Consider the following 15040-nt stretch of genomic DNA (forward strand, 5'->3'; position numbering starts at 1 on the left):
GATGGGAGGATGCCCTCAGGTTCCTCGCATACTCTTCCCCTATGCGGGATGGACCTGAGAAGAAGATCCTGGCCACCTGAGAGGAAGATCCACAGGGAGAAGATGGGAGGATGCCCTCAGGTTCCTCACATACTCTTCCCCTTTGCGGGATGGACCTGGGAGGAAGATCCTGGCCACCTGAGAGGAAGACCCACAGGGAGTAGGTGGGAGGATGACCTCAGGTTCCTCACATACTCTTCCCCTATGCGGGATGGACCTGAGAGGAAGATCCTGGCCACCTGAGAGGAAGATCCAGGGGGGAGTAGATGGGAGGATGCCCTCAGGTTCTTTACATACCCCTCCCCTATGCGGGTTGGGCCTTGATGTTTTACATGGAAATCTGTGAGCGAAAGTCGACATTACCCTGATATCGACCCTTTCGGTGCTCCACTGTGAAACAATAGGGCTGAATGTCCAGGATCCACCACATAACTCTTGGATTGGACTCTTTTCTTCAACTAATCCACACTAAATGGGTGTGATCCGTGACTAGTCTAAATATGTGGCCTAACAGGTAGTTTTTGAGCTAGCAAACAGTCCATTTAATTGCCAGTGCCTCAAGCTGGATAACGGAGTTGTTTTTCTCCTGGAGAAACAGCGTCCCACTGATGTATAATAAACAGTGTTCTAGTCCGTCATGATCTTGAGAGAGAATAGCCCCTAGTCCCATCAAGGAAGCATCAGTGTGTAAGATGAATTCCTTGGAGAAATCCTCTACTTTTAAAGTGGGACCCGGACACAGGTCTCATCCTCCTCATCCCACCTGATCTTTTGTGGCTAGTGAGGTTTTGCTTTTAAGGTTGGGGATAAATCAGTGGTAATAACTGATCAACCCCAAACATGCTCTCCAGTCTTTTCTTGTTTTCGGTGTGTGGGTATCAAGAACAGCCATCACCTTTTGTTGCTGTGGTAGAACAGAACTTGACTGCAGATAGAGCCAGTCTGAATTTTCTGGGGTTCGCGGTTGGGCCTGCTATTCTTAACACTTGCATGACTGTTGAAAGGAAGGCATGGTATCACATAGTGAAGACAGACACAAGTGTGTTTATTGCACTTCAGTGGGTTGGTTGAATGCTTATCTAAGCCTAAATCTAAGGATGGGAGCAAACTACGACCATCAAATATTAATAACGCATCCTAGTCGAGTCTGTCAAAATAAAAGGGCTTATACTAATAAACCTATTGCCAATCCTTACTTTTAAACACAAACGTTGTGGGACATTAATGTATGCAAACAGAAAAGTCTTCAAGAAATAATATGTCAGGATAGTTGAGCAGTTGCCTTCCTGTCTCCACGTTTTCAGAACGGGGCAAGGCGGCACGTTCAAGCTTAGCACACACTCTGGCTTCTCGGCCATGAGGATATAGTTTAGGGCAAAGGTATCAGGGCCTTCTGTCAAAGCCTCTTTCAACAATAACAGTCTCTTACTGCAGAGGGCCTGTCATAACAAACAAGCACCAAAGTTCCTTTTTTTAATCAGGATTTTCACATTTACAAGATCTCACTTCTAGTGTTCCTCATGGTTCTACCTCATTCAGGCTCCGACCCCTTTTAACACAATGTTCACAATTGGTCTCCCTCGAGCGGGCTTGGACCATGGATCTCCCTCGTTTGGGTTCTGGCCCCTCTAGCACAAGGTTCACAATTGGTCTCCCTCATTCAGGCTTGGACCATGAAATCTCACTTTCTACGTTTTCCTCTTTATATAAAAAATCATAGACTTTCGAATGTGCAATGGCTTTTGTTTAAACCGTTGTAGGACCACTTCGATTCAGTTGACTTTTTTTTTAGTTTATTTTTTTATTTTGAGATATTTATAATGTCCACACAATGAACTGAATCGTATCCTGGCGCAGTTGGATTCCGACTTGAAAAACGAGAACAGTAGCGTGATTAGAGTGATTCAATATCACTACTCAGAAAGAGGCATAACGAAAACCTTCTTAAAAAGGTACGTTTTTAATCCTGCCGTGAAGATTTGTAAAGAGACTGCCCTTCTTAAGGTGAGTGGAAGACTATTCCAGAGTCTAGGGGGGTCATTCCGGGTTTGGAGGCTGCCATGGTGCTTTTAGCACCATGGCTGCCTCCAAACTCGGGTCCGGTCCGGTAGGTCGGAATGGGGACTTACCGGTACATTCCGACTAATGCGGACCCGGTAAGTCCCCATTTCGAAAACCATTCCCCATTCCCATTTGAGCCCCCATAGGGCTCAATGGGAATGGGGAAGGAGCTAATAACGGGCCTGCAAATAGCGGGCCCATTATTAGCTCCATGGTCCCTTAACAAGACCCACTAAGGGACCTCAGAATGTGGCGGTAGGGGGTTAACGGCAACGGCATCCTTACCGGTGCCGTTAACCCCCTACCGCCATACTCGGAATGACCCCCTAGGTCCGGCAACTGAAAAATTACAGTCACCTCGAGAGACACAATTGGTCCTAGGAATAATAAGTAAGCATTGTTCTTCCAACCTTCTCATTCTTATCAATCTACTTTCATTTCTGCCACTTCTTGGCTGGATACCTTACAGAGACCCTCGATTGAGCACCCTCACGGTGCTGGACCACTCTGTCATTGGTATTGTATCATTTTCCATTCATTTTCATTTTCCATTCACCTTCTGGTTTCTCACACTGCGTAAAGGTGATACAAATGTTCTTCCCAAGTTTTACAGTGTATCACAATATCGTCTATATATGCCCCACAAAGTACGATTGCAGAATTTTGTCCATTTCTTTTTGAAATGTTGCAGGAGCCCCATGTAGACCAAATGGCAATACTTTAAATTGAAACAGATCTAGTAGCAAAGGCAGTTTTCTCTTTGTCAAGTCCATAGCCTTTCGTAATGTCTATAGAAGAAAGATGGACCCTGGGCACTACCTCCACCCTTAAAAAACTGGGACCTAAATATTCTACCTTCAATTTTGACAACAACACAATTATTGTCGCCAACTAAGTAAAAACCCTGGGTTTTTACCTCGACTTGACCCTCTCATTCACCAAACAGGTAAACACGATGGCTTCTGCCACTGCATATACCTGCAAATTGATTAGAGCAGGTAAACCTTTCCTCTCCAATAGCAGTTGTATTACCCTGGCCAGAGCTCTTATACTTCAAAGTTGGACTACTGCAACTCCCTCTACATAGGGGCCAATAAGCAAATGATCAAGACAATTAAATCCCTCCAGAACAATGCCCTGAGGGCGGCCCTCGGAATACCTTGTAGGGAACATATCTCTGAGGCTAGAAGACAAAATAACTGGTTATCTACCCATGACAAAATCTGGCTGAAAACTGCATCACTCACATATAAACGCTTGAACAATGCTGCGCCCAGCTACCCTATAGAGAGATTCACTAGAAAACCCTCTATAAGAACTACCAGATATGCTAAGAATAACTGCCTGACAGTCCCAAGATTAAGACTCTCCAGAGTTGGGGGTTGCAGCTTCACGATCAAGGCAGCACAACTCCCTACCTCCCTTATTGCGAATGGACCAAACTTACACTTCCGACAGAACATCACCAATTGGTTCAGAGAGAACGACCAGTAACTGCCCACACTACATGTGACTGCACTGTAAATAAATCTCCAGTCCTTCTGTAAACTGCCCACTTGATTCGGATGATTCCTGTGAACTGTTTCCTATGACCACCGTGGAATATTCCACTCACCTACGCGTTATATGTTATTCCACTATTACTGTTTTATTCTGTACTTACCTGTGTATATTGTACCCACGTGTTTTTTATTTTATATTTGTTGATGCGTACCTAAGCTGTAAGATGTCTTATCCAATGCGCCCTGTTACCTTTGGGATTGGGGCGCAATACAAATATACAAACAAACAACCAATCAAACAAACAAACAATTAGAAAGACGTGGGGGGATCCTCGCACAGAACTGTCTCTAGGTAGATGGGAGTCAGTATTCTGCCATTGCTTGATTTAACCTTTCCCTCTTCGTGTCTATCATGATTCATCTTGTCATCTGATTCGTATGCCATTTGAACTGTTAGCAGTTAATGCATATCAAGGGAATGGATAGTAAGAGTGGTGCCACGTAGACTTGTATATATTTGCCATTATAGTATTACCAGCATACAAAGGGCCTCATCACGAGTCTGGCAGTAACCCTTAAATGCGGCTGCAGCGCTATTACTGACGCATTTAAGGGTCCGCCAGATCATGGCTCTGATGGATTTCCCCCCAGCTGTGAGCTGGGGGGAAATCCGCGACAAATTTGCCGATTTTCGGCGTGATTACCACCAGCGGGAAATCCGCCGGTGGTAATAGCGTGAATTTTCCCCATTGGGCCCAATGGGGAATGAGGAATTCCTGAATGGGCCCAATGGGGAATGGGCAATAACCCTTCTGCCAAACCCGTGATCCGGCAGTAACAGCGCCGGGGGTTTGGCGGTAGGGCTAATAGCGCCGGCATTACTGCCCAACTCGTGATGAGGCCCATAGTGTGTTATTGTGATAGTGTACATACCGTGAACCTTATTTATATGAAGAGCTGTGTTTTCACTAACATAGTGTGTGGGCATTCTTTTGTGGGTGCTTGGGGACTACACTGTACTTGAGAACCAGCCTGCATCACCTCCCGAGAGCTGAAGCCTTTGATTGCTCATCATTGCTACTGCATAGAGAATCTTGGCTGGGGTCCTCTGTGCCTCCCCTCTGCCATATAGAGAGCAGGAGTACAGACACCCCCCTCCGGTCCATTAAACTGGTGGCAGCGGTGGGATGCTTATGGTTTTAGGAAAATATCTACACTTTATTGAATGGAGGTTTAGTCGTGTACACGACAGCTACATTACAAACAATGCAATCTATTGCAAATGGTAAATTGACCCGGATGAGCTTAGAGGCTCTCCAGAGTGCTTGTGAAGGCAGGGAGTTAGACTTTGAGGATAAGTCTAGGGCTGAGCTGATAGCTGCCCTGGTGGACCACCAGACCGATTGTGAAGCTCTTCAAGGGGGGATGTAATCAATGAGGATCACACCCCTGGGGTTGTTACTGAATCTGTTTCTGGGAATGCTGCTGTTCTTACTGCCTCCATTCCGAACCCCAGCACTGTTTCTTCAGGGAGTGCCCTGGAACTAGAGTTATTAAGAATGAAATTAGCCTTTGAATACAAGAAGTTGGAAACAGAAGCTAAACTTAAGAAAGAGGAGTTGACTCAGCAAGTGATACTCAAAGCTAGCGATCTAGAACTCAAGGATAGAGATCTGGAGCTCAAGAATAGGGATCTTGAACTCAAGAACAAGGACACTGAATGTCAGCGAATCCAGCTAGAGAAAGCTAGAGTGGAGACTTCAGCGAAACCAGTTGCGTGTGTCAGGTCCCCAGCAGTAACGTTTATGAAAGATTTGGTTGGTGTGTATGCGAAGGGTTCTGATATCCTCCAGTGGATTGAAGCATTTGAAATAGCTTCGAAATTCACAATGTTGATAAAAGAGATTGGGCTAAGTGTTTGTTAAGCAGAGTGCCTCAGACTGGATGTGACTGTATTCTGAAACTTAGTGTGGAAGAAAGGGGTCAGTATGAGTGCATGAAGTCTACTTTGATTGCCAAGTTTGGCAAGACACCGACCCAATACCTTAAAAGGTTCAGGGAATTTAAGAAACAAGAGAATGTGTCTTGGGTTGACTTGGTGAGTGCTGCACAAAGGAACATGATGGGGTGGATTGATGGTTACAAAGTGAAAACGTTTGTTGAATTGTCCACCTTTTTTTTGGTGCATTTTTTGGAAGCCTGTTCACCAGAGCTGCATCAGTATATTGCTGACCAGAACATTTTGGATCCCTTTAAATTGGCCAGCCTAGCTAAGCAGTGGTTCTCCCACCGGGTGTCCTCTAAGGACTCCAGTGGGAAGAACACAGAAAAAGAAAAGGGGACCTCTCAGAAGGCTGAGGAGTCCCAAACACATTCACAGTTGAGTAAACCAAAACCTTCCTCTCCTAAGACCCAGCAATCTAGTGGGGTTAAGTCTTTTGTGGGTGGGAGTAAGAGTAGTGGTCTGCCTGCTGAAAAGCAGGGTCCCAGTGGTTCCAGTACCTTACCCCACACTAACGGCACTTGTTGGAATTGTGGGGCTCTGGATCACAAAAGGGGTGACCCCAAGTGTAAGGCAAGGCACTTGGAGTCCAGGCTGTCAGCCTGACCTACCCCTACTCTGTACCTGAGGTGGAGGCCACTGTCCTCCCCTCCTCTATCGGGATCACATTCGGTGCTCCCGTAGAAATTTCCCTAGTGTCCCTTGGGGCATGGGACGAGAACGCAGAAGTACTGGCTACAATCCCACAGAACACCCGTAGGTTTTTGAGAAGTGTCCTCTTGAATGGCCAGCCTTCTACTTGTTTGAGAAGCACTGGGGCAAACACGGCAGTGGTGGACAGGACCCTGCTCAAGCCAGAGGACTTTGTAGGGGCTCCTCTGAGAACCACCAGGTTATCTGTTGGGCCTCCCAAATTATTGCCTGTAGCTTTAGTCAACATCATGATTGGATACAAGACAGCAAAGCTTCCTGTCCTGGTTCAGGACAATGTGCCTGCTAACATTTTGTTATGCAACGATTTGGTAGAATTGGGGATGATCGTGGATGGTCTACCCATGGCTGCTGTGGTGGTCACCCGATCACAGGTCACACAGGGTCTGGCTGTGAGCCCGGTACCCACACCGACGGGGAAACCAAAGGCACAAAGAAAATGGAAGGGTAAGAAGGCCGCCTCTCTGGAGGGGACATCTGCTCTTCCTGCTGCTGCTGCAGCATCCGCTGGGACTCATGCTCCGGACGGGCTGAGTCCAGGGGTAAACCTGAGCCCACCTCCGGTAGGAGAAGAGCCAGAAGACTCTCCTGTGGGAGAGGTTCTCAACCCGGAGGATCACCCTGTCCTTCAATGCTTGTTAGCTGAAGGAGGACCCTCCTGGGCAGACTTCTTTAAGGGTCAGAGGGAGTGCCACTCTCTCAAGGGTCTGAGGAAACAGGCCCTGTCTCAGGCACAGGGAGTAGTGCCTAGGACGTTCCAGATTTATTGGGAGGGTGAGCTCCTTGTTAGTGAGTCCACTAAACCTGAACCTGGTGCCCTCAAGAGGTTGCTGGTACCCCAGGTTTACAGGCCCTTCCTACTGTAGTTGGCACATGAGGTGCCATTGGCTGTTCATCTTGGTACAAAGAAGATTAAGCAAAGGCTCTCTGCCCATTTTTGCTGGCCCTGGATGGGAGTAGAAGTGAAGTCCCACTGCAAGAACTGCCCTACTTGTCAGTTGTCTGGTAAGACTGGAAGCAGTGTTATTGCGCCACTACATCCGTTGCCAGTAGTGGGTGCACCATTTGAGAGGGTGGGCATCGACATTGTCGGTCCCCTTGACCCTCCCACTTCAGGTGGACATCGGTTCACCCTGGTCTTGGTAGATCATGCCACCAGGTACCCTGAGGCTATACGCCTTCGGACGGTTATGGCCAAGGTGGTTGCCAGGGCTCTCCTGGGGATATTCACCTGTGTTGGATTCCCTAAGGAGGTTGTCTCGGACAGAAGATATAACTTCATGTCACAGTCCCTAGAGATCTGAAGAAAGTCACTATCACACCGCTTGTAAAGAAAGCTGGCTTGGATCCCAAGGACCCAGCTAACCTTCGTCCGATAACTAACTCGAACTTCATACTTAAACTCCTAGACAAGGTCGCAACACAGCAACTCCAACATTTTGTAGAAATCCAGGAAGTCCTGCACCAGCAACAGTCAGGCTTCAGGGCGTCTCACAGTACTGAGACAGCCATGCTGGACCTGCAGAATCGGATGCTGAGTCTGCTCGATAAGAACAAGTTAGGGTTGTTAATGCTCCTTGATCTAAGTGCCGCTTTCGATCTAGTGGACCATCATCTACTCATCAAGGCACTTAGAGAAAACGTGGGGTGCTCTGAAGGAGCCCTGGACTGGCTTTTGTCATTTCTATCTAACCGCCAAGCCAGAGTCCACTGGGGTAACAGTTTTTCTGATCCCTGTGACATCCTTTTTGGAGTTCCCCAAGGTGCTAGTTTATCTCCCATGCTATTTAATATATATATGCTCACTTTGTGTAGCTTATTGGTGGAAGCAGGTGTGTCGTTCACGAATTACGCGGACGATACCCAACTCATACTGGAACTGGGAGGCAGACACCACTCTATGGACAGTGAACTGATCGCCAGGATTTACATGACAATAGACGACTGGATGCAGGCAAACTGGATGTGCCTGAATGACTCAAAAACCGAATTGATGATGTTCGGTTCCAGCCGCCAGCTGGCAAATTTGGGGCCTGAGTACAATTCTTTTCTAATCAAAAATGCCACCATTCTGGTGGCTCCTACAGTGAAAACACTGGGTATGATGGTCAACTCTGCGGTCGACTCCCATGCCCAGACCAGCTACCTGCAAAAGAACACAGCGTATTACCTGAGATTAATGAAAGCTATCAAGCCGTTCCTTAATGAAGGTAACATGGCCACGATAGCGAGAGCCATTATTCTATCATGGCTTGATTATGGTAATGCTCTGTTGTTGGGGGCCTCTTCTAAGGACTTATCTAGCTGCCAAGTGATCCAGAATAATGCGGTCAGGCTTGTCAAGAACTTAAAGAAGAAAGACCATACCACAGCAGATAGACTATCATTGCACTGGCTCAGGGTTGAAGAGCGTATCAAGTTCAAGGCCCTCTGCCTGGTGCACAAGTGCTTCTACGGCTCAGCGCCGGTATATTTGAAAAAGAGCCTAGTGCCCTACATACCGAGGAGAAGTTTACGCTCGGAGGGAAAATGTTTGCTGTCAGTCCCTAACTTCAAGCTGAAATCTGGCTTGGGCAGATCATTCGTGGTGATGGCCCCCAAATTATGGAACAGCCTGCCCGAAGTGCTGAGGTCAGAGGTGAACCACCTTACTTTCAGGAAGCACCTGAAGACATACCTCTTCAGATGAAGAGCCTGGGGAAAGCAATGTTTCGGGGTCCTTAATAGGCCGCAGTGTTTGTTACTTTATGTCTGTCTTGTTGTTGCTGTATTGTAAGTGCAAGCGCCCTGATGCCCACGGGCTACCGGCGCTATATAAAATAAAATACATACATACATACATACATGTCGAGCTACATGAAAACAATGTGGAAAGAGTGCGGAGTAACCTACACGTTCTCCACCTCTTACCAGCCTAGACCAACGGTCTGGTTGGGAGATTAAACAAGACTCTCAAGGGCATGCTAGGCACTTTGGAAGAGCCCCTAAGGAGGAAATGGGATCTCCTCTTACCATGCCTGCTGTTCGCTTACAGAGAGGCACCTCAGAGGGTGTTGGTTTCAGCCCCTTTGAGTTACTCTTTGGACATCCGGTGAGGAGGCCCCTTGCCTTGATCAGAGAAGGTTTGGAAGCCACACCGTCAGGTCCTACCAAGCAAGTGGGGGACTATGGGCCTCATTCCGAGTTTGGAGGTAGCCATGGCGCTATTTGCGCCATGGCTGCTTCCAAAACCGGGTCCAGCACCGGTCTGGTTGAATGGAGACTTACCGGGTCATTCCGACCCTGGAGGACCCGGTAAATCCCCATTCAACCAACCATTCCCCATTCCCATTTGAGCCCTTATGGGGCTCAATGGGAATGGGGAAGGCGCTAATAACGGGCCCGCGAATAGCAGGCCTGTTATTAGCAGCCTGGTCCCTTAGCGGGACCCGTAAAGGATGTGTGGTCAGACCACATGTGCTTTACGGTTCCCACTAAGGGACCTCGGAATTGGGCGGTAAGGGATTACCGGCACCGGTCTCCTTACTGGTGCCCGGTATCCCTTACCGCCCAACTCAGAATGACCCCCTATGTGTTAGGCCTCAGGCAGAGGATGACACAGATGATGGGACAGGCGACAGCGAATCTCAAGCCCAGCCAGGAATTGAGTAAGTACTGGCATGAGCTTAAAACTTTGCAAGTGGATTAGACTCCAGGACAGGAGGTCCTTCTGATAGAGCCTACCAAGCCTTGGGCTTTGGCTGACAAGTAGACTGGACCCTTCAGGATTATCTCCAAGATGGACGAAGTCAATTATCTGGTTGACTTGGGAGTCCCTGGGGTAGCCCCTCAGGTATTCCATGTCAACAGGCTCAAGCCTTTCCACAGGGGAGCAGAAGTCTCGTGTCTCCTACTCGCTTCTGAGCAGGAAGAAGACGAGAGTGAGCGCCTTTCCGATTTGCTGCATATCAAACCTCAGGATGGCTCAGTGGAGGGAGTGCATCTCTCTCCCGATTTGACAACAGAGCAGCCGAGGGCCTGCAGGGTTTTGCTCCAGCAGTATGCCTCTTTGTTCTCACTGACGCCAGGCCTTACGCCGTGGTGGTGGCACAAAATTGACACTGGTGACAGTGTGCCTGTCAAAAGCCGGTGCTACCATATGTCAGATACCGTTAAGGGCCACATCCAGGCTGAGGTTGCCAAGATGTTGGATCTGGGTTTTATTGAACCCTCAACCAGTCCCTGGTCCAGTCTCGTGGACCTTGTCCCCAAGGCAAGTTCCCAGGCAGGTACCAAGGATTGGAGGTTCTGTGTGGACTACTGAGGAGTCAATACCGTCACCAAATCTGACGCGCACCCACTGCTCAGGGCTGATGAGCTTGTGGAAACCATAGGTGCTGCCAAATTTGTAAGCACCTTCGACCTTAACTCGGGCTATTGGCAAATAGCTCTGATGGACCATGCCAAGGAAAATGCAGCATCCTCAACACCTGAGGGACTCTACCAGTTTAGAGTCATGCCTTTTAGGTTGAAGAATGCCCCTGCCACCTTCCAGAGATTGGTCAATCACGTGCCCAGTGGACTGCAGGCATTTTTTGTGGCCTTTTTAGACAACATTGCCATCTACAGTTCCACCTGGGAAGAGCATTAGACACATCTGGATAGGTGATTGCAGGCCTTGAGAAAGGCTAACCTCACTATCAAGGCCACCAGGTGCCAGATAGCTCAGGGGAAGTCACATATCTTGGTCATGAGGTAGGAGGGGGTCAAATCCTACCTCTCCCCCAGTAAAGTACAGGATGTACATGACTGGAAGACTCCCATTACTCAAAACCAGGTGAGAGCTTTTTTTGGGACTCACTGAGTATTATCGCAATTTCATGGAAGACTATGGAACTATAGCTGCAGCCCTAACAGCTGTGACTTCACCCAAACAACCGAGGAAGGTTAACTGGACTGAAGACGGTCTGTCAGAGGGCCTTCACTGGCTTGAAGGAATGTCTGTGTAGGGCACCCGTGTTGTATGCGCCTGACTACAGCAAGCCTTTTATAGTTCAAACGGACGTCTGCTGCACTGGAATTGGAGCTGTCTTGTCCCAGTTAGATGACAAAGGAAGAGAACATCCGATCATATTCATCAGTAGTCAACTGAAGGGTAGAGAATGTAGGTGGGCTACTGTTGAAAAGGAATGTTTTAGTATAGTTTGGAACCTTAGGCATTTTAGACCCTACCTTACTCGGTCTACCTTCAAGGTCCAAACTGATCATAAGCCCTTGAAGTTGCTTATGCAGATGAAGGGAGAAAACCCCAAATTGCTTAGGTGGTCCATTGGTACAGACCAGGGAAGAGCCACGATAATGCAGATGGCCTTTCCAGAAGGTATGTTGACCATCTGGATGAGGGTGTCATTCTTGTGGGAGATTCGATGCCCTAACCTCAATCTGGGTGGGGCGACTATGATACTGGAAATGCATCAGAGGGACAGGGCCTCTGTATCTTTGTCCTTTATTGAATTTTATCATATGTTCTGTAGTGTTTTCCACGCAGGAGTTCACGTGGAACTCCTGGTGGTGCAGCTCTCACTTTCTGGTTTAGTGAACAGACCCTTGGGATACCCTTAAGGCACCCAGGGCTGGGAGGACAACCATGTACTCCTAGTGTATGTTTATGGGCACCTGTGTGTGGCCCACAGAGCAGGGTATGGGCTGTTGGCAGCTCCGTGCTGAACTGACCGGCGTCATGGGATGCCCGGCCCTGTCATTGGAATCCTTTGATTCCTGATGGAGACAAGATGGCCCCTGTGGCCTATTTCCGTCCATCGCCTGTTACCTTGTTTTCCCGAAGTCCCAGGAAGTCCTGTCTCTGTCCATTCCCCCTGACTGGCTTTTGGGTGGAAGTTCCATATATGGTAGTGTGGGGAAGTCCAGGCCAGACTGGCTGGAGCCTTCTCAATGACTGTATGTTGTGGGTAGGCCCGTGGGGTGGGACCTGGGTGAAAGTGTGACAAATACGCATTAGCCAGCCCTGCCTGAAACTGGTATGGACATTCCTGAGAATACACGACCTTCCAAATACCTAGAAATGAAACCTAAAAGCACATTCACACCTCCCACTCAGAATGCAATACTTGAGTCGTTCCAGAAATTGGTACTAAAAGATCTAAATAAACTTAAATTCCGAAGTAGAAGGAAAGGGAATCTGACCCACAGAGAAAAACAGGCATTAGAACACCTTTGGCAAAATCCAGACATTATACTCAAACCTGCTGATAAAGGAGGAGCCCTTGTCATTATGGATACAGAGAAATACAAGATGGAAGTAACACGTCAATTGGAAGATCAAGATACGTACCTTGAGATCTTTGAAGATCCAACAGAAAGAATTAGAACAATAATCAATAGAACTCTAGATGAAGCTATGGAATCAAATATAATTACTGAAAAAACAAAACGATTCATGAACAATTTATACCCAATAATGCCGGTGATTTATATATTGCCGAAAATTCATAAGAACCTTCTTAATCCACCAGGACGGCCAATAATTGCAGCCAGCAATAGCTTACTTGAACCAATAGCACAATTTATAGACCAAGTAATCCAGCCATTGACTCGGACTAGCACCACCTACATTCAAGACACGAATGATTTTCTAAGAAAGCTTGAAACTGTTACATTCAATCCAGAAACAGATCTTTTGTTTACAATGGATGTCACAAGCTTATATACCAATATCACACATCAAGCTGGACTGGAGGCAATGGAATGGAAGTTATTGAAAAGTGGAGAACAGGTGAAGAGTGATCCTTTATTTATTCTGAAATTACTGAGCATTGTACTTCAAAATAATTTTTTCTCTTTTGAAAAGCGATACTTCATCCAAATATCTGGAACTTCAATGGGCGCAGCCATGGCACCTAGCTATGCCAATATATATATGGCTTATTTGGAAGAAACAGGAGTGATTAATAATCCAAGATGGAACAACAAATTGAAATTCTTTACAAGGTTCATTGATGACCTCTTTGGAGTTTGGCATGGGACTGAAGAAGAAATCCAGGAATTTTTTGATTACATGAACGAACTTGCGCCAAGAATTAAGTTTACTCACAAGACCAGTAAAACTTACATTGATTTTTTGGATGTTAAAGTGTATTGGAAAATCGACAAATTGGCTACAACAATTTACACTAAGGAAACAGACAGGAACAGTTTACTTCTGGCCACAAGTTTCCATCCCAGGAAAACTATCACAAGTATACCCTTGAGCCAATTCTTACGCTATAGGCGTATTATCTCTGACGAAGAAGACTTTGAGAGAAAATCGGTGGAATTAAAAAACAAATTCATTAAAAGAGGCTACAGTGAGCCAGTTCTCTCTGAACACTACTCGACAGTGAGAGATATTCCAAGAACAATTGCCCTTGAGCCTAAAATAAAATCAAAAGAAGAGGAACTAGTGTATGTCACTACTTACTCCCAACAAAGTGGAAAAATAAAAATATCATCAAGAATAACTGGAATGTATTGTCATTGGATCCAACACTTGAAAAATTATTCCCTACTCCGCCACTTTTTGCTTACAGCAAGAGCAAATCGTTGAAAGACCACTTAATAAAATCTGATTTTTCGCAAAAAACTGAAGTGGAACAAACATACAGGGGCACACTAACATGCAACAATTGCAATTGTTGCAATAATGTATTGAGGGGAAATTCTATTTGCCATCCACACAATGGTAAAAACATTTCATTATTTCATACATCTACCTGTGACACGAAAAATGTAATATATGGAATAAAATGCCCTTGTGGCATATATTACGTCGGACTCACCAGTAGAAAAGCTAAAGTGAGATGGGGAGAACATAAGTCAAACATTAGGAATTGTTCTACAAAGTCACCGGTAGCACAACACTTTATGACAGAAAGACACACCATTGCACAGATGAAATTTGTGATTTTGGAATCGGTTAAACTCCCCAGAAGGGGGGGCAATCTGATGAAATTATTACAACAGAGAGAGATCTTTTGGATCGAGAAACTTGATACTATGTATCCCCGTGGAATGAATATTGATTGGGATTTGAATTGTTTTTTGTGATATTTTAAGTGGGAAGTGATGTGAAAATGCAATTCTGTTGAAATCAGCGCTAAATGGATTGAGATTCTCTTTTTCTGAAACTAATATATAGGTACAGTACACCATTGTGCCTCTTTGGAACCATGTACCCACACTTAGTAAGTGGTATGCACTGTATATTTGTCAACTGATTTTGTGTTGTGATAGGGGGCTTTGTTAAAACAGTTACCCTTGTTGTCACCTGCAGTATTATGATGTATTTTTTTGTTATATTGATGTTGAAATATCACAACAAAACATAAGTTATACTTTGAACTACTTACATCATAATAATATTTCCCCAAAAATTTGGTATCGTTTACGAGCATAAATAGACCAGGCAGAAAATTAGACGTATACATCTATTTGCGTCTTGATCCATTCTAAGATGGCGCTCGCGCTTGAGTAGTTATAGAAACAATAGAAGGACATTTAAGGCACAAACATTACTATGGAATCAGCATCCTGATCCATTCTAAGATGGCGCCCGTACTCGAGTAGTCATAGAAATAATAGAAGGACATTTAAGGTAGAAACATTACTATGGAACCCGCGTTTCTTCAATTGAGACGGCGGAGGTAAACAGACATTGGATCGTGCAGAGAAAAGAATTCTGAGTGGACTT

Source organism: Ambystoma mexicanum, chromosome 2p (genome assembly GCF_040938575.1).
Source record: "Ambystoma mexicanum isolate Mex_15411 chromosome 2p, UKY_AmexF1_1, whole genome shotgun sequence".
NCBI lineage: Eukaryota > Metazoa > Chordata > Amphibia > Caudata > Ambystomatidae > Ambystoma > Ambystoma mexicanum.